We start from the raw sequence: 19100 nt of genomic DNA, 5'->3' as shown, positions 1-19100 counted from the left end.
AAATATATCCTAAATACTTTTAATTGTCTATTTTTGTTATTTATTTATTTATTTATTTACTTTGATAAGGCTTAGTTCTTAGGTGTCATTGTGGCTGGATTTCCTACTTAAGGCCCATTTTGTGAGTGTCTCATCTTTTGAAGTCTTAAAATTAAGGTTTAAATGGAAGTAGGTTAGGTAGTATATTTTATCTCCTGAGGGATATACCGGGTTTTTCAGGATAGAATTTAATATTTATTTTAACTAACTCTGTAAGAACAAATAATATCAATTACACCGCCAGCAGTTTGGACAGATCCAGCATTGTGTATTATTCAAATAAGCAATACTCATCTGTAAGTTCTTTATCCTGATGGCTTCAGGCTTCTTTCATTTAGGTAGTAAGTCTACATGTAAGGATATCATATGGTCAGTTCTAGCAGCTATACTGTAGTTACTGATTCGGAAGTATTTGATTTATCGTACAAGTATTTGACCTTCCTAGCCCTTGCCTGGCCCAAATCCCCATTTTCTTTTGCATCATATCTGTGCAGTATTTTGTTTGTAGAAGCCCACCTTGCAACCTGTGCTTGGGTTTTCATTAGCTCCTGAGATTACATAGCTTGTGTATTGTGTGAAATTGGATAGAAATCAGTTTTGAACCCTAGGGTAATGTTGTGATACTGCTCCCTTCTCACAGGTCTGTCCTTTATGAACTTCAGGGAGCCCTGATGGTGCTGGGTGGTGGGAGTACACTTTGGAATCAACAGATGATTTACTTAAACCTGTACTACAAAGTATCCTGAAATTACTAAATGGCAGCAACAGAGTATTCTTTAAAAAAAAAAAAAAAGTAAAGGAGATAATTCCAACAAACCAACTCAGCAGCTACAACCAAAAAACTTATTAGAATATAGACAATTATCTGTTATTTTAGATTTTTTTTTCCCACTAGAAATGCTGCTGTTGTTTTCAGTTTATCTGTTTTAACAGTAAGCCTTTGGCAGAAGAAGCAAGACCAGAATAGTTCTTGATCCAGTATCATAGTATCATCATAGTCATAGTATCATAGTCTCGTGTGGGTTGGAAGGGACCTTAGAGATCGAGTCCAACCCCTTGGGATTTGAGCCTCCTGTGTAGCAGCGTGGCATTCCTACCACTTGCGCCACCGGGGCACACAGTATATTCCATGCTCTTATAATTTTGAGGCAGGAGAAAGCTAAGTCTTGTTGTTTGCATGTGATAGTGAAGGCTGTGTGGGTATAGGGTTTAAAACTGCAGCATTATAATCAGGGGAATGTGGTAGTCTTAAACATGTACATAGACAGTAGTGTCACTAAATGAGTCTGTTGTTTTTAAAAGAAGTGTGGGTAGGTTTGGCACACTGAGAAAGCATCTCTGTAACCCTCTGAACTCTAAAAAGCATGAGTGATTTTCAATTCTTTTCCATAAAACCTATTTTGGATGTGGTATTAGGTTCATCTAAATGTGCCGTTTGACTCATTGAAAGAAAGTAATGTAAATGAAATCTGAATTACAGCTGTGATGTGTTTATAATGAATAATGTCTGCTTAGTAAGACAGTGAGTCAAGGACCTAGTTCTTTGTGGAAGGAAAATATTTGCAAGTTTCACTGGAAAAGCTGACAGGCATACCATCTGTGTGTTCTGTTTCACATACTGAATGCTAGAAATAATGCAAATTGTTGACTTGGCTAGGAGCAGTGAAAACATGACTTGAGTATTGTACCATGTTCTGCGTGGCTGAGTTTGAGAAGTGAATGTTAAGCCTAAAGCATTTATTTATTTAACAAAACTTGCATTTGGTTTGCCTTTCGTATTTTATACTGGTTTTGCTAGCTGCGCTTTTAGCTTCAGTCTGGAATGCCTTAAGAAAAGTTCAGCAAGCAAGTCAACACTTCCTTGAGTCCCAGATAGATTACTGATTAGCAAAGCAGGATTTAAAAGAGCTGGTCTGGGTTTTTCATGTATGTTCATGCAGCTTTAAATAAACATGTTAGCTTTCTGAGTGCGCAGATTCTTACAGGGTTTGAGGTTCGTGTGTTTTAAAAGACTGCTTCCCTAAGAGAATGGGGTCTTGTTTTTCAGTTTCGTTTTGAGGTCAGCTCTGGGCATGAGCAAAGATGCAGCATGTCAGTGGACTTACCTCTTCATGTGTTCTATTTGCATCAGCTATTTGGAGAATGTGCAAGGCTTCTTTTATCATTGTGTGATACTGACAGCCAATAGTTTCTAGCAGTCACCTAACAAATATATATAACTTCACCTCTTCAATTTGCATTTTATATATGCCCATGCATTTAATGCTAGTTTTAAAGGTGCAGGCATTATTTAGAAAGCTTTTTTAGAAAATGTGTGCAGAAATGTAAAAACCTGTATGACCTGAAACAGAGCGTGATACGCTTAATACACTAGTGATTAAATTAAAAACATGAGAGTTGTGTAGGAAATACAGAAGGGTTTATTTGTTTTGAGCAGCTGCACGATAACCATCCTGTTGCTACTAAGAGGATGATGGAGCGCTTGGGGTACTGAATCCTGCTGCCTGGCAGGACCAGTAGAGGCCTACTGTTGAAAAAATCTTCTAGGAACAGGACTAGAAATTCGAATCTGTGCTGCTAATCCTAGTGCCTTACTTTGTTCGAGTATTATTTGACTACCCATGCTAATGGCACAGGCTCCAGTAAATCTTAAATAGTGCTTACTCAAATAGTTCTTACCACCCCAAGGAAGTCGTGGATTACCTGAGAAAAGGAATAAATGCTGCTTCAAGCTATCATCTAGGCATCTTCTTGTTTGATATTGCAGTCTCTTATATACCCAGAGCGTTTTTCTCATGGATTCCAGAGCTGCTTTCATCTGGATATTTCACAGCCTGTTTTTTGTCCATGAGCTAGACAGTGGAACATAAAAGTGCAAGGTACGTGCACCCAAGCTTTTTTGTAAGTTATATTGCTATTTAAAATTAGTTATCATACTTGATTAGCTGTAGTTCTCAAGCACTTAAGTATTGTTAGGTTGTTGTTTTTCTTTTGTGGTGTATCTTCATTCCAGTTGTGACCTCAGCAGTGTTGGATACTAATGAAAGCCTATGAAGCCCTTTCTGAATGACTGTACTGGAGTTTGTATGCTTTAAAAACAATATTTAAAGTGCCTACGATGGAATTTCCCACTAAAAGTTAAGAACAACGACACTGAGTAATTTGTACCCAACAGTAAGGGAAGTTTCTGCCTAAGTCCGTTGTAGCTTTTATGTCATTTGATCTGAGTTACAGAATGAAATGACTTCACCTGTCGCAGTACGTGTTGTATTTCTGCCTTCTTGATGTTTTTGTTTTGTGTTGGTTTCTTTTTTAACTAAAGTCAGTGTTTTCAGTAAATCAACCTCAGTTAGGTGGCTGGATTTGACTGAAACCTGTAGGACGTGAGGTTCTAAATAATCAAACTTGATATCAATGGAAATGTGATTTAAAAAAACCAAAATCTGCGTGTGTGTTCTTGAGCAGCAAATAAAGAGGGAGGGACAGATGAGGACGTCGATTTCAGCTGCCTCAGAGCCTTTGTGCTCAGCACTACTTCAGTGTGCATCAAGCTTTTCTACTTCAAGCGAGGTGAAATCTAAAACCCAGTTTTCATCTTCATGTGGACAGTTGTGTTATAAACTGTAAGTTGTGGCTTTGCTCCTCTCCACTGTGAGCTGAATCACAGTGCCAGATATTCTCAAATTTGTATGAAAAGAATCTGAAGTACACAACTAGGCATGAATCCTGCCTCTGTGTGATTTCTCATTCACTGAAACTTTTATTGCTTTTTGTTGCTATTAAAAGTGACTGGTGCAGAGGTATAGGAAAGCGCTTACATCAGCCAAGTATAACCAGCAGCGTTGTGCTCTGTTTTCTGGACCTTTACAATTGTCATGATGGGAGAACTACAGACTCATCTGGCCCAGTTGCCTAAATGCAAAAAACACACTTAAAGCAGAGTTGTAGTCTGGCAAGCTGAGTCACTGTGATTTTGGAGCCAAATGGGAGAGACTGCAAGAGCAGCGCTTTGAGTAGAGCAACCACCTAGGTCTATGCCAGGAGTGCACCGCCAGAGTAGGCTTTGACAACTTCAGCAGCCCTTGGCAGTAGTGTCACAGAAGCAAAAACCTTATTTCAAGTCACAAATCCAGAATGGCCTGGAAATGCTTCAGAGCAGTGTGTTGCGTAAATTGATTGGTCTATCCCAAAGTGCTAAAATTCAGCTCAGGTATGGTAGGTTTCCCAGCTCTGAAGTGTTCTGTGTAGCAGAATACTTGAGAGATTCTGAAGAGTTGGTCAGGGCATCTATGACTCCATGAATGTTGAAGGTGTTACAGTTTTGAGGTAATAGTTTGACCACAACATTTATTCAAGGAACGTGCAAGGGTCTACACTCAATACCAGCTTCTGCTTATTTCTTTTTCTTAGTCTCTAGAAGTCTGTGAATGATTAATGGGAGTCTATTATTAGTTTTTCAGCATATGAACGTCTACTTAAAATAATCAGTACCATAGTGACAAACCAGAAAGTGCTGTGATATTTCACTGCAGTAGAGAGGAATAACTCAAAATAGTTTTGAAATGTCCCACTGAAATTGTATATTAGGATCAAATGCAGAAAGCTCAAGAACTTAAAATGAGTCAAACATTCTGCATCAAGCAATTCTATTTTCTCCTGTCAGGATGTTCTGCAAGTAATAGAAGTAAGCATGCCTCAAGAGTAGCTTTTAATGGGTGTGTGGTTTTGTTTTTCTTTGTTATTGATGCAAGGTTTTTGTGTTTGTTTTTGTTTGTTTGTTTGTTTGTTTCATGAATGAAATACGAGGTTTCTTGATGAATTATTCTGTTATTTATGGTGTTATTTTCTAAAGTCAAGAACACCATTATGATTTCTTAAATTAAAATATCGTTTTCTTTTAAAACATATCTGTGTTTTATATAATTTATTTCAGTTAAGTTTAATTACACAAATGCTGCTCCAAAAGTGGTGCTGCCTACTGTGTTGTGTTGGCCCATGACAGCATAGGCAGGTATTGGTGGTGTGGCTCCTGAGGTTAACCTTCCTGACAGTGTTCCCCTACATTTTGTTGCTGAGTGAACAGCTGACAGCAGAGGGGCTGACTGACCAATTATCTCTAACATGAAGCAAATGTACCTCATTGAGTTCCTCTATGAGGATAACATGGTGCTTGCTGTATGGTTTTGGAGAGTAAACAGTGGCTGTGTGCATAGTGAGGCTCTGGGTAGTGTGTTTCATTAGGGGCAACAGAGATGTGAAAGGTAATCCATGGCCATGCAGATTTTTATGAGTGCTGCATGCAGGCTTGTGTTCATGGCTGGTAAAAAGGCACAGCTGATGATACTGGCTTTGTTGAACAAGAGTGTCTTGTAACTAGTAATTTGCTCTGTTAAATAGTGTTATTTTGCTCTTTGTATCGGTTGTAATTTCTGTGGAAATAAATGATAGGCCTTATTTTCAGAGGGACCTTTGTAATTTAAAGGTGTGCCAAATTTCTGTAAATGCCATCAACGGAACTGGGCTTCTGTAACTAACTTTCCTAGTTGAGCTTTCTGATTTACTGCTTTGCTGGAAACACAGGAAGAAGTAATACGACTAGAATTTCTTTCAAGGCTGTTTTAACCAGGTATAGAAACAGTCTTTTTCATGTTCATCATCCCTTTCTGCTTTGTCTTTTTTGTTTGAAGAGTGAATTTAATTCTTTCTGTTAATATGTGTTTTCTTTTATGTATGCGAGATCAAGGTTCAAGTGAGCTTAGAGTGAGGTCAAAGTCTTACTTAGTGCTATAACTTTCAAAGTCTTGTGTATTCTGCCATTTTCCAGCCCAAACTATCAGCAGTCATTTAGAGAGATGAATGAGAAAGCTGCTCAGCCCCGAGAAATTTTCCTAAGTTTAATATCCAGAACTAAAAAGACTCCCAGATGAATAGTGCAGACCAGACAACCCAGCAGACATGAACCTTGGCCCATAACCTGCCGGTAAATCTGTTTGCATGGACAATTACCTTCCCAGTCAAATGATGTCAGTGGAAACAAATGCAGAGGTAAGGATTTGAGGGCAGAAGGTGGGCTCTGCTCATGCTAGGGAGGCTACTCAGTTATTTCGTTTCTTTGTAAGGTGAGAAAGAAGATGTGAGATGCTTCCTTCCATTACACCTTTTTTCAGTATGCCATTATTCAGTTCAAGCTGCTTAGAATTCCTGGCTGTCAGGCTGAACTGGGTATTGCGCTTATCCGTCATCACTGGGGAGCTGGTTTTGTGTTTTAGATAAAAGCATGAGTAGGAATAAGATTTTTTCATCCATTTATGATCTTGTGCCACACAGCAAGATTTTACTGAATTTTGTGTGGGTTTTGGTCATGCCTTAAGAAATATATGAAGCAAAAAGAAGGTGAACTGGACTTGCCTCTGAGTTTAATGGAAGATTTGGCTATTATGTAACAATTCCAAACAATGGCACTGGAATTTTGTGTTTTCATGAGAAAATGGTTTGTTACTTAAGTCCTGCAACAGCTTATAAATGCCAATATTACTATCTGTGCTTATTCTTTTATAGTCTTCTCACCAGTTAAACATGGAAATGTGTTTTATTAACTTCAGAACTGTTTTATTCTAAACTTAGTTATGTACTTGATAAATATTTTTAGGTCTAATTCCTCTTATTGTCCCTTCTTGCTTTTTCTCGTCCTGATTTTGTGTAGTAGCCAAAAAGTAACAGATATCCCACTACTTATTAATAGAGAACATTGAATTTCCCCCCAGAAGTCTTCACTGGAAAAAAGAGAAGTCTTCAAAATAATTCAGACTTTCTCGTCTCTTTTCCTTTACTCTACTCCTTTACTTTACTCCTACTCCTATACTTACACTATAGTTCCCTCTGCTCCTTAAAGTAACTTTTTCTCACTATGTTCACAATGCTCTTCTGGTAGTGTTTTCTCCCAGTCATCAAAGTTTAGTTGAGACTAGCGTTTGACGGGCTCAATCCAGATGATACTGAGTGCCCAAACTTTCCTGTAACATGTATGTGTGTCAGGTTCAGACCTTTCTTACTAAGTTCAGAAACTAATTCTCTGAATGCCCTTCATCCTGTAAGGGGCTGCACTGAAAATCTAGCTGAGAAAACTGACACAATACTGAGTGTGTGTATGTGTGTGTGTATATATATGTGTGTGTATATATATATATATATATACACGTACATATATACACGCACACACATATTTATGCATATATGTATTTTCAAGTAAATTAGTTTTATTTTAAACTCTCTTGTGTCCTGTAAGCTTCTGTGTTTATGGAGTAGTACTGGAGTAGTACAGGAAGTATACAAGCTTTAATCTTCATACACTTAAAATGTATGTGTATGTAGGTAAATGTGCTTATTTCCATTATTGCATAGGCAAAATTCTCACTGACTGCAAACTGTAAAGCAAAGTTTCTGGCTTGACTTTCAGGTGGGTGGAAGAGGAACTAGTCAAACTGTTAACCACCTGAAAGTTTGTCTCAAGTCTGTCTATGACTAGATATATTGCTTATTTCATTTTGTAACAATAATTTAATTTTATTTTGCTTCTCTTCCTCTTTTGTTTTCAGGAATAGGTTTGAGCTGTCATTCATCTCATTTTGATTGTAATTTGTTTAGGTCTACCTTCCAGCTTGGAAGGATATTTATGTTAAACAATTTGTAATCTTAATTTCAGTGTGTGACATTGTGTGTACATTCAGCTGACAGTTTCAAGGCAATTTCTTAAGTAATAACATGTTTTCATATAGAACATGTGGCTAGGAACGAAGCAAGGAGTTCTGCTGTCCATGCTGTTGTCCTGCTTGATTTTTTTAGTTTAAATTACAAATTAATTTAATGACCATTTAAAGTCATTTGGCTCTTTCATTGACAAATCTCTGAGGTAAAATAATTCAGTTGATACCTGACATAGATGTCTGTAAGAATTACGGCTTGATAGCTTTTGGAACACTGATGGGTAATGATACTTCATAGTTTAAATGAAATTTTTGAGTTGATTTTTTTCAGCTGTTGTCTCTAAATAAAACTCATTCAAGGAGAGTAAATGTAGGGAATAGTAGGCCAGTATCTCTTAGAGCATGTTGGGAAGGTTAAAGTTTCCTGTATGACGTTGCGATCTTACTTCTATATGAACAAGGCTATAATGAGCTCTCAGCTTCTCTAGTAGCTATTTCATGTGTTTGTTTACTTTAAGAAGATACAAGCTACTCTGATTTTTGACTAATTCCTTTATCTGACATAGCTGTTTTATAGGATGTGAATCTTCCTGTGTTTCAGCCCAGATCTCTGGCAGTGTACCCAGGCTCTGCCCCTGGAGAGCCAGGATACGTGGAAGGCAGCCATACAGATGACAAAGGTAGATGGGAATCAGCAGAGAGTTGTTTAAAACGGATGGTTCTCAGATGAGACCTTAGGCATTGTGCTTGAAAGACCTTTCCATTCATTTTTGTCTCTGCTAGTAGCATCCAAGTCTTTACAGGACATGCTTCCAGAAACACTTGTACTAAGTGCAGAGTAAAAATGTTTTACCTGCTGCATGCAAACTTTTTATCATGGATGTGTGTTTAGCATTCAGAAATGGGTGTAGTTTATTTTCTTCTTTGCCATGTGCTCTGGTTGTCTTTCAGGTATTAACAGAGTGGGTTGCTGAGTAAACCATCGAGAGCCTTTGCTCTCCCTATGTGCTATGTGTTCACGAATTTAACGTGCACACACAAGGACATTCACAGGAAGTACATACATTATAAATTGTGAATATCCTTGTGGTTTGCTGCTGCATAGCATCCTGGTTATGCGTAACAAACAGTATTTTAGTGTACTCCAGGGGATGACTTTGTTGTTCATTTGTGTTGTAGTCCAGCTCTGTTGCTCGTTAAGCACTGTCTTCACAAGAAAGGTATTATTATAGAATATGATGCTTCCTGCGTGTTTTGTTACTGATATATTTCATGAAAAATTTAGTTAAAACATAAAATTATGCCAATGTTTTATTGCCATTTCTAAGTTATGTTTATTTTCATGCAACCATTCATGTTTTAAGGAAGATGTAATTTTAATTATAAATGAAGCTTAAAATAACAGTTAATGTTTAATTTAGTTTAGATGGAGAAGGTTTAAATATAGAAGGTAGAGCTTTAGACCGTAATGCTGAAGAGATTTTTTTTTTTTAAATCCCCTGACCAAAGTGGTGTTATTCTAGTATTTAATATTTAAGTGTAATTGTGTTATTGAATTAGAGCGTTGTGTTATTATTATACCTTTAGTGCTTTTATAGACTTAAGAGGAAGTACAGGAAAGCTAAGCGTAACAATCTTGAACAAGATCTATCTTAGTTCCTTGGTATATAAATATTCCTAGACCAGATAGAGAAGCACAACCAGAAGCAGCACTAGAGAAATGCAATTCAAGGCAAATGTGGGTGAAATCCTTTTCTTGAAAAACTGTACTGAAAACTCTTGAATTTTTAAAAAACTGATACAGTTGTGTATTTCTCTTTATTACAAGCATAAGAAATCCTCCCCATCCTCAACTAACGGTTAAGCCTAAAAGCTTCCTCTTACCCACTGAGAAAACATCTCTAGAGAAAGTAGGATTTAATACCACTACCACTTCCTGTGGCGGTAAACTCTGCATTCATTGGTATAAATAAATAAAGGAGGAGAAGCACTAGTACATATAAACAGCTTTGAACAAGTTTAAAGATATTTTAGCTATTTCATGGATGATTAACTCATAGGATTATGTTTTGAAAAGATAGAAATTATGATATATATGAGGTAGCTTTTAGGTTAGTTTTAAGAGAGTACTCCACTTAAGAGTTCATCTTCCTCTGCTCTTCATAGTTTATCAGAATGCATAAACTATGATAGGATGTTTATGTATTTTGCTATGTGTTCTTTTTAGAAAATTATTGTTTGTTTTTTGGTAGTTTCTGATGAGTGTGTCATATGATTCATCCCTATTAATTCCAACAACCATAATCAAAACAGCTGATTTTTTTGAAGGGAAAATATTTTGGATGTTCCAGTGATTACTGTCCCTAAGACCAAACTGTTCATTCTGTGTCTTCTAGAGGTTTTGACTGCTTACTTCACATACAGTTTTTGAACAAAGGTGTGATCTTTTATGATTCTACAACCTTGCATAGTAATTCTAAAAAGGTATAAAAATATAGGTTTCACAACACCACTGAAAGGATTCTAAAATGACTATGTTGCAGTATAATTGACAGGAAATATTCTGAGTCTTCTTTTCTCTGTCCATTTCTGACCCTTCTTTGTTGTCTTCAGCTTACTAGGTAAGTCTGTGGTTCTTATTCCTGGCAGGATCATCCATATTCTTTTTACCAAACAGTGCACACACAGACAACAAGCTGAACTCTGTGGGAATTAAAAAAAGGTGATGGAAATTTTCTCCTTCTTCTGAAGTCCTTTTTGCTGAATCACAGAGCAGTTTCATACTTTGGTCCCCTGCATATTGTTAAGAGACCATGAGAGGCCAAGAGCTAGTGGAAGATGTTGCAGAGGTGTATGATAGAGGTGAATAAGGAATTACTGTGTGCAGGCTTTAACTACATTGGGTAACAAATGTGACTTTAAAATAGCCTTGTTAAAATACAGAATTGATAATTTTTTGTCATGCAGTGTAGCTAAATGTGTCAAGACCTTGGACCTTGCTGTGGGATCTGCTGAATGCTGGTTGTACAGGTTCACACCCCTCCTAGAAGATTCACAGGGAGCCAAAAAAAAAAACAAACAACTCGAAACATCAACAACAAAAACAAACAAACAAAAAAAAAAAACAGGAAAAAAAAAATTGGAAGCTATCGAACACTTGTGGCTTAGGAAATCCCTTAGCTGCTAATTGCTAGAAACAGTCTTACTGCCAAAGGGTATCAGTTGGTATTTACCCTGTTATTCTTCCTGACAGGTATGGTGTTGGTCATTGCTTAGACTAGCACATGGGGCTGAAGGTAGCTTTTATTGATCCATTACAGGGAAAAAAACATTTATGTGCCAAGAGTGCAGAATGTATGCAGAATTAGTGGAAAAATTCATGGTATACCACGTTTCATCATTTAATGGACAGCGTTAAGTGAAATTTAGTATCTGACCCTGCAACACATTCAGTGAGGGAAAGAATGTGTAGTATGGAGTAGTTAACTCATTACTAAATCACTGTTCTCTAGTAAAGCTACAGAAGCATCTCTTAACACGAAATGGATGTTTGGCAGTAGACATTTACTAAGTCATTATACCTAGAGAAGTTCCAGTTTTTTAAAATGATGACCTAGATTTCCTGTTGTGATGCTTTCATTATGAAATAAGGCCAGACGGAGAATGCTTGTGTATGTTAGTGTTAAATGGCTAGAACTGTATGTGAATTGGATGATTTCTCTTGAAAATCCTAGGCATGTAGTATTTATGTTTTAATTGCATGTAGTAACTTGAGTATATTCCTTGGGAAAGTTCAAGAGCGGATGGAGCTGTTTAAAAAAAAAAAAAAAAAAGTGGAACAGATTATAAGAAAAAACATGCAACAGTTTGAATGTGTCTGAAGCCTAGCAAAGTAGTCCTTCTCATTACTGAGTTCTTTAATTTAAAGTCTTATTACAGCAGATTGTTTCACAGAATACTCTCAGGGAAATGAGAGTAAATGTAGTAAATGAGTTACATACTGTACAGCATACAAAAGTGTATGAGGCAATAACAAGTTATCTGTGAATGCAGAAACAAAGTGTGCACTAAGTTGATAGGTTTTGTAAAGCTTTGTGTACGTCACAGTTACTGGTGATGAAGCCAAGCCAAAAGGATTGTTACTGATATAAACTTAGGTGATTAGATGTAAGTAACACACCACACTCTCTTTCACAAGTGCAGTCATCAGAATTTTAGAAACCAAAATACAATTGGAGGTTGTTCTTTAAAATAAGAGACTTTTTCAATACTGATTTCATGTCCCTTGCTTAGGACTTGAGGATGAAGTTTGCCTGCAGATGTAATTTGCCATGGAGACAGAGGAGGGAAGACGTAGTTTAACATACTGACGTACTTATTCATTCCAAAGGCTGTAATTCAGCCTGTTCTTTTAACTTAACTCCAAACCTAAGTCTGCAGAAAGATGATCTACAGGTGATCATGTGAAAGCATTCAGCCTCTGCAACCTTCTCAGTTCTATAATCCTGTTTCAAAAAGTAGTGAAGCTGTAGCAATAACTGACCACTGCTCAATTTCATGTCCTCAACTTTTAAGAGCTAGTTAAAAGTCCTATTCTGTTGCCTTACCAATAGATCAGTATGTTTTGGCTTAAAACCTTTTCTCTCATCTGCCTGAGGTGTTGATGTTAGATTGGCTGTTTTTGTATCTTATTTCACGTCAAAGTTCATTTCTATTTCGACTCTGATGATGGTCCTACAGGTAGCTGTTTACGCAGAGTTGTGACAACAGCTCTTAAGAAAGTAAGTTTTGTACAATATACTATTCCACTATGTTTTTGTGTTCTTCCATAACCATGTAATGCTGTTTGATTTTATTTTGTGTTTGATTTACTTTGATTCTCAATTTTTTTACTGAGCTCTTGAAGTGTGCTCCTGAATGTATTTTATAAACAACTCTCACTTACATTCCTGATCATAAATATCTACTGAAATAGTCTTTGACATAAAACATAGATTAACCAAGATCTTAGAACCACAGAATGGCCAGGATTGAAGGGACCACACTGATCTTGTAGTTTTTGCTCCACTGCTATGTGCAGGATTGCAGACCATTAGACAAGGCTGCCCAGAGCCACATTCAGTTTTGAAAGCCTTGTTCCTTGAACTAGCTTGTATTTCTCAAGAAGAAACACCAATTCAAGGAGCAGTACTACAACAGGAGTGTTGTCTTCTGCGTTGTTTGGGTTTTTTTTATGTTTTTTTTTTTGTTTGTTTGTTTCTTTAAACTAGCTTCTACAACACTAAGCTTTAGAGAAAGTCCAGTATGACATCTAATGCTACCCACGCCATCAGGAAATAACATTTTCCCTTAGGTAACATCTCACATCCCTGAAGAAAACATGTGGGCTAAGAACTACAATCCTGTAAGACTGCATCATGTTGCCTTAAATTCATCAAGGGCAGCTTTAATTTAACTGTTGTTGTTTGTAGTTTATGTCCTACGTAGTCGTGTTACCTTAAGACTTTGATACTTCAGTTCTACATCAGCATTTTTTACAAGTCTTTTAAGTTAGTGATTGTTTATGTATCAAACCACCAGCAACAGCTATTTCCTGCCTGAAATTCTACATTGACAACCCACCTCTCAGTCTGTTTAGAGGCTGCTTCTACACCGTGCGTTATAAGTATGTGTAGCTACTCATATCCATGGTCTGGCCTCATGTAAGTAGGATGGATTTTCACTGCTATCTTCCAATCCAGTGTTTGCTCAACAGTTGGTTTGGGGTGGCACAGAAATTCCAATACTGACAATTATGGTAGAAATTACAAAAAAAAAAAAAAAAAAAAAAATTAAAAAAAAGCGCAGTTATTGTCTGTTGTGAAGACTGTTTTTGCCAACAGCACACAGTGTTGTAATTGAGTGTTATTAAGCTTGTGTGTGGGAAAGCAATACCAGAATTTTCTTTGACAGTGCTGTGATTGAACTGGCATGTAGGAAGTGCAAATAGCAGTGACTGACAGGTTTTCCAGTCATTTCTAGCCAAATCATGCACAGAGGGTGTCATTACACTCAAATCATACTGTAAGTAAGATATAGGTGGCAGAAAATGGTAGTGTTATCAGTACAAGCACTTCACAAGCATCACATTGTAGTAAAATGGACATTTTCAATAATAGTGTTATTTCTATATCAGCCTTATATTACAGGAATATATATCTCATTGAAGCTCTGAATGAAAGCTATTTTTTAAGTTGCAATTGCAACACTTTATCTACAGGCTCTTCATTTTGCTGAATCAGAAGATATTCAGCTTTCTGGAAGGTGCATAAACCTAATGGAACGTGCTTGAGGATGTGATGCTCGAAAGCACTAAAGTAGGAATAAAATCTCCAGGGAAACAGAAGATCCACAGTGTGGTTGGGCTGAATTAGTGCCTATTTATCTATAAAGTATTAGTTAGGGTAATGTAATACTGATGACTGTTTTTTGTTTTCTGCTCAGTCTTTGATAGCTTCCACCCAAGTACATTGTGTCCTCTTAAACATAGCTATTGCTATGCTCACAAAGCTGCAAACTGTGGTGTGAAGAAATGTAAATGCTTTGATGTAACAATCATCTGCATGGAGATCCAGGGTCTGCTTTTTCAGTTTCCCCCCTAAACATAGGTTATTTCTCCTTGTAACTGTTCGGTACCTCTATTTGGGGTTTTTAACCAACTTTTTCTAACTTCAGTACTCTGGTCATAAGTACTCTAGTGCTTTGCTGTTTACTGGAGCTTATCTACCAAAATAATTAATGAAGAGTGTGAACTAAAGTTGTTACTAACATTGTGTATGTTCTCTTTCAGTTATTTTTGTTTACTGTGGAAGTCTAGGAGGAAAAAGATAATTTCTAGCATATACATGGTTTTATGTAAAGCAAAGCTTTGGAACTGAACAGTTTCTGTTCACTGTTAGAATATACATTAAATGTTAAAAGTGTTTATACTAAGGTATAGTTAAAGGAGAGAAGTAATGGCATGTGTGCAACTTTACGTATTTCCTCAAACAACTGTATTTTGGATGCAGTTTCTCAAAAGCTCCCCTTGTGCTGATTTTGAAGCTGACTTGATTCCTTTACAGAATCACAAATTTGTCTGTGTAAGGGACCAGTATCTTTGGGAGAAAGCGAAACATTTACCGGTAACAATGGGGAGATTCCATCAGATTTTCTTGTTGGTTTTGAAGGATGTTTACCAAGAAAGTGAAAGTTATTAGTTGGTGTGAAGACACTGAATCAAAAATCAAGTAGTCTTTAAATCTGATAGCTAAATATATGGGTAATAAAAGCAAAAATGTCATAATTGCATATTTGAGTTATGTATCTATGACATCAAACCATAGAATGCAGCCATTTATTTTTTTCAGGCTCTCAGTAAGTGGACAGGAGTAATAATAAACTATTTAAACATTTGTTATTTATTCTGATCTTTTTTGTTTGGCAGCTGAAACAGCTGAAGCTTGTTTGCCCCCCATAGTTTTTATAACACATATGTAGTAGTTGATAGAATGTTAGAAAGTAACTGGCATTTTGGGGGTTTTCTAGAAATAGCAAGTCTACTGTTCATTTTTTCCCAGACTTTTACAGTTTTTATTGCTATCTAATCTGATGTCCTGAAACCCACTGTAAACACAGACAGATATAAAGTAAACACAGAAGCCTTGGTTTCAGATAAACAGAACCCTCAGGATTCCAACTGTTTTCCAAACAAGACTTCCAAACTTAATTCACAGCAAAATTTACATTTATGTATTAATTTCCATGAGACTTTATAAAGTTTATATATTTTGTTTCAATGAGGTCTGCAGTTTTACTGACTGCCGTGGGGATTTGATGGCACCTGGACTTTCAGTAGATTTAATTTCTTTCAGTGGATGTGTATTCATAAAGCAAATACAGTATTGTGTTCAATAACAAAATGTGTGAATGTCAAAAATATTTTCTTCACTTCTTCCACACAAAGAAATACTGTGCAGAAACTCACATATAGAGTAAAACATTTCTGTTTCTCTGACAATATGCTAGTGGAATCTTCTGTTGAACTACAGAAGGAGTTGTTGATAAAAGCAGCCTTGTGATAATTTTTGCAGAAGCTAAGGAGAAGAAAATAGAATAGAAAGAGTGGAAACTGGTTTACAGTTAGTTAAGTGAGGGTACTTAATGGGTGTTTAATAGTTAACACTGTATAATTGTGTAATAGAACAATGAAATGTTTTGTGGAAAAATATGATCTTCATAATTTTATTATCAGTTTATCATTATATGATACTTGGGAAGGCCAAAGTGATATAATAGGAAACCAAAAACTGAAGACTATGGGAAAGACTAGGAAATGGCTTATAATTGTGTTTTCCTTAAAAAAAAAAAAAAAAAAAAAAAAAAAAAAAAAAAAAAAAGATTAGATATTTGTTTGGGTTGTCAGAAAACAAAATATTTAATAGGAACACTGTTGAGAGAAAGGAAAAAGATAGTGAAGAGAACTGAGGTGTAAACCTCTGGCTCAAGTGGAAAAGGCAGATGTGGATGGGATCAAGGAACTGCAATCCAAACATTCCTGAGAAATGTGCAACAGCTTTTGTGAACTCTCCCCTTGATAATTAGTGCCCTGCTTTGCATGTTCTGAGGGTCAGAAGGATTTTCTAAGCAGAGAAGGCAAAGAATTTGAACCCTGATGCCAATTTCTAACTGTTCTCACCCTAAGTGTAGTTAGGCACTCTGTAAATCAAGACATTAATTTTATATCTTCTAATAAACTTATGTCCACCTATTGCATAATGCAGAAGTTTATCCAAATGACTGCTGTTCCAGACATTAAACAGGAAATCAGCGAGTGCAATGTCTGCAGCTCCTTACAAGGAATGAACAGATCAAAATTCAAAGCCAGCATCAAAAATTCCAATTTACCCCAGTGCTTAGAGCAATCCTTGTGTCTATGCATGTTTTTTCTGCTCCTAGTACATTCATGAAGAAATGTTGCATATAGATATATGTGTAGGTAGATAAATAAATACAGATGTGATTGAAGTAGCATTTAAATAAGCATATGTCCTTAAGGAAAATCATACGCAGAGAAACAACCAGAAGTTTCCTTATGTGAGAGGTTAGAAGGTCAGCAGGCAGATCCATATCTCCGTTTTTCTGCTGAAGAATTTATGAAGAAATTGGCTGGTTGTTTTATGAGTGGTTCTCTTGCTTTTTAAAGTCTCAGCTGAATAGCTATGGCTCTACCCAGGCCCTCTGCTTCCCAAAGTACACAGAGAATTGGGGAATAACTAACAACTGAGAAAATAACTCAGACATCCAAATATGCTATCCGAAGCAGTCATCTCAGGAGACAAGGCCAAACCTTTGAAAGTAAAGGCCTGTTTATAATAACATCTGTTAAAATCTATTATTTTAAGATATGTTATTTACAGAAAACTGTTAATAAGCCTCTAAGAAGCATTAATATAAAATGTTGCTTTGTGTCATTAGGGTAAACGGTGGGAGTTATCTCTCAGGATTCAGGTGTAGGAGACAAAGACAGCTCAGGAAAAAATGTTATAAAAAATCTTCAAATAATTAAATGATTTTAGTCTCTGCAGACTGTACATAATGTGTTATTGTATTTATCATTAGGAAAATCAGGTATGTACTATTTGAATGGAGTTTAAAAAGACATTTAATCAGCAAGTTGAAAAAAAAAACCAAACTTCTGAATGTACTGAACTCATTTTAAAATATATCACGTAAGAGTTTTACGTTACTTGTGGGCTGGTAATCCCAAGTGGTCTTCTAAAACTACAGATCTTTTTGTAGCTAACACTAAAATCATGAAACTTGAGTAGATAATTTGAGGTAGAACAAATTGTGAAGAGCAAAAGCGAAAAGCAAGTGATACAATCTATATGGGGCAAAATGTTTGTTCTGGGAATACACTGTCTACAAAATAGAAGCTCGCAAGGAAGCACTTATTTACGTGCTTTTCAATCTTCGTTACTAAGCAGCAAAAACTATAATGATGGTGATGACTGTGGCACACTGAAAGGTTAAAAGAAAGGGTAGCTTCTCACTCTTGATTCCCTCCAGACAGCTGAGAGACTGTATTCTGCTGAGCGGTGACTTGTTGATTCTGTATGTCAACCTTGTGCCTCTGGTGGTGGCTGTATTATTGCCCTTTCCTTCTGTGGTGGCAGGGATATATTGTTGGGAATGCTGGCTCTCAGCTGGTACAGCTCTGAGCAGCTTATCTAAAGCTTAGGTTTTTCCATTTTTGCAACCTGACTGATGTGCAGTAGGATCTTTTGTTGACAGAGTGAAAAGCTTTGGAACAAAAAATGTTATGTGTACAAACAGCCAGCAGGCATTCCTTTCACACATTAGTGGATTGGAGGAAGCCTTTTCTTTTAGAGTTAGCTGCAGAAGCCTGTGCTAGAAATAAGACGATATGTGTAGGGTCCTACTTCTGCCTCTCAACATGTTAATGCTATATAGAAATAAGTTAGTAGTCATTTTTTAAATCTTTTCTCCTATATTGATTTGTTTATGTTTGATTGCTTGGCAGTGTGCTGTCTCGGTGGGCATTTGCCTGTATTCCCAAGGAGACTGATCCATCCTAGATGTATTACATTTAAATTTGGGAAGTCTCAAGTGTTTCAGTGATAAACAATGTAGTAAGTCTTTGTGCTTCCACGGTTGGGCTGTGGGGCTTATACTGTGTTTGATGTGTTCAGGGGTTTAGGTTACATGCTGTTCAGCTCACTGAAAATAATACACTGCATTTAGCGATTGCAGAACCGAATGTCTTTTCACCTTCTCTATTCTGTGTCGTTTAACATAGCAAGGTGCTAAGAAAATTTCTGAAGGGAGAGAATATTGTTCCTGTGCTATTTCTTACAGAAGTAGAAAATAAGACTATGTTCTTGTTTACTTAAAGTTTGTTTCTGTGAATCAGTTCTCTAAAAAGACTTTGCTGTACGTAAAAATGTAACTTCTACCTACTCTGAGGTTAGGAAACATTTGCTTAAGTGAGTAGACACTTTTCTGTGTTGCACTAATTTATTCTAAAGAGGATGTATTCAAAATTTCCTTGCGTTTTGAAACCTAGCGGTAGCTCAGCTTTCAACAGAAGTTTGGTTAGATACAGTGTTTCTAAGAAGTAGCTCTCTTTCTGTTTTGAAGGGTCATTACCTCTACACGAAATAGATTAAAACTAGCCGTTGTCTTCTAAGTCAGCAAATTCACTCAGAAAACTTGTGCACATCATTAAGTTGATAGCATTTAAAGTTATTCGTGGACAAAATTACTGAGTTTTTATGGTCTGAATTATTTTTCACTCTTAGCCTAATGGAACTGCAG

General features: G+C 36.5%; 1 protein-coding gene across 5 annotated transcripts in view; it reads left to right on the top strand.

Moving 5' to 3' along the window:
- Positions 1–18846, top strand: part of LOC146760138 (uncharacterized) — a 91377-nt gene extending 72531 nt beyond the window's left edge. For 4 of the 5 annotated variants that reach the window (XR_014948107.1, XR_014948105.1, XR_014948111.1 and 1 more), the window contains one exon: positions 18307–18846. The gene's annotated coding sequence lies outside the window, so the exon portion shown is untranslated. The remainder of the gene's footprint in view (positions 1–18306) is intronic. The other variant, XR_014948106.1, reaches the window with a different exon arrangement.
- Positions 18847–19100: the final 254 nt, after the last annotated feature.

Source organism: Coturnix japonica, chromosome 7 (genome assembly GCF_054131305.1).
Source record: "Coturnix japonica strain WE chromosome 7, WE-NBRP24, whole genome shotgun sequence".
Taxonomy (NCBI): domain Eukaryota; kingdom Metazoa; phylum Chordata; class Aves; order Galliformes; family Phasianidae; genus Coturnix; species Coturnix japonica.
The sequence above is the reverse complement of the archived record's forward strand: the minus strand, read 5'-3'. Positions and strand labels throughout refer to the sequence as shown.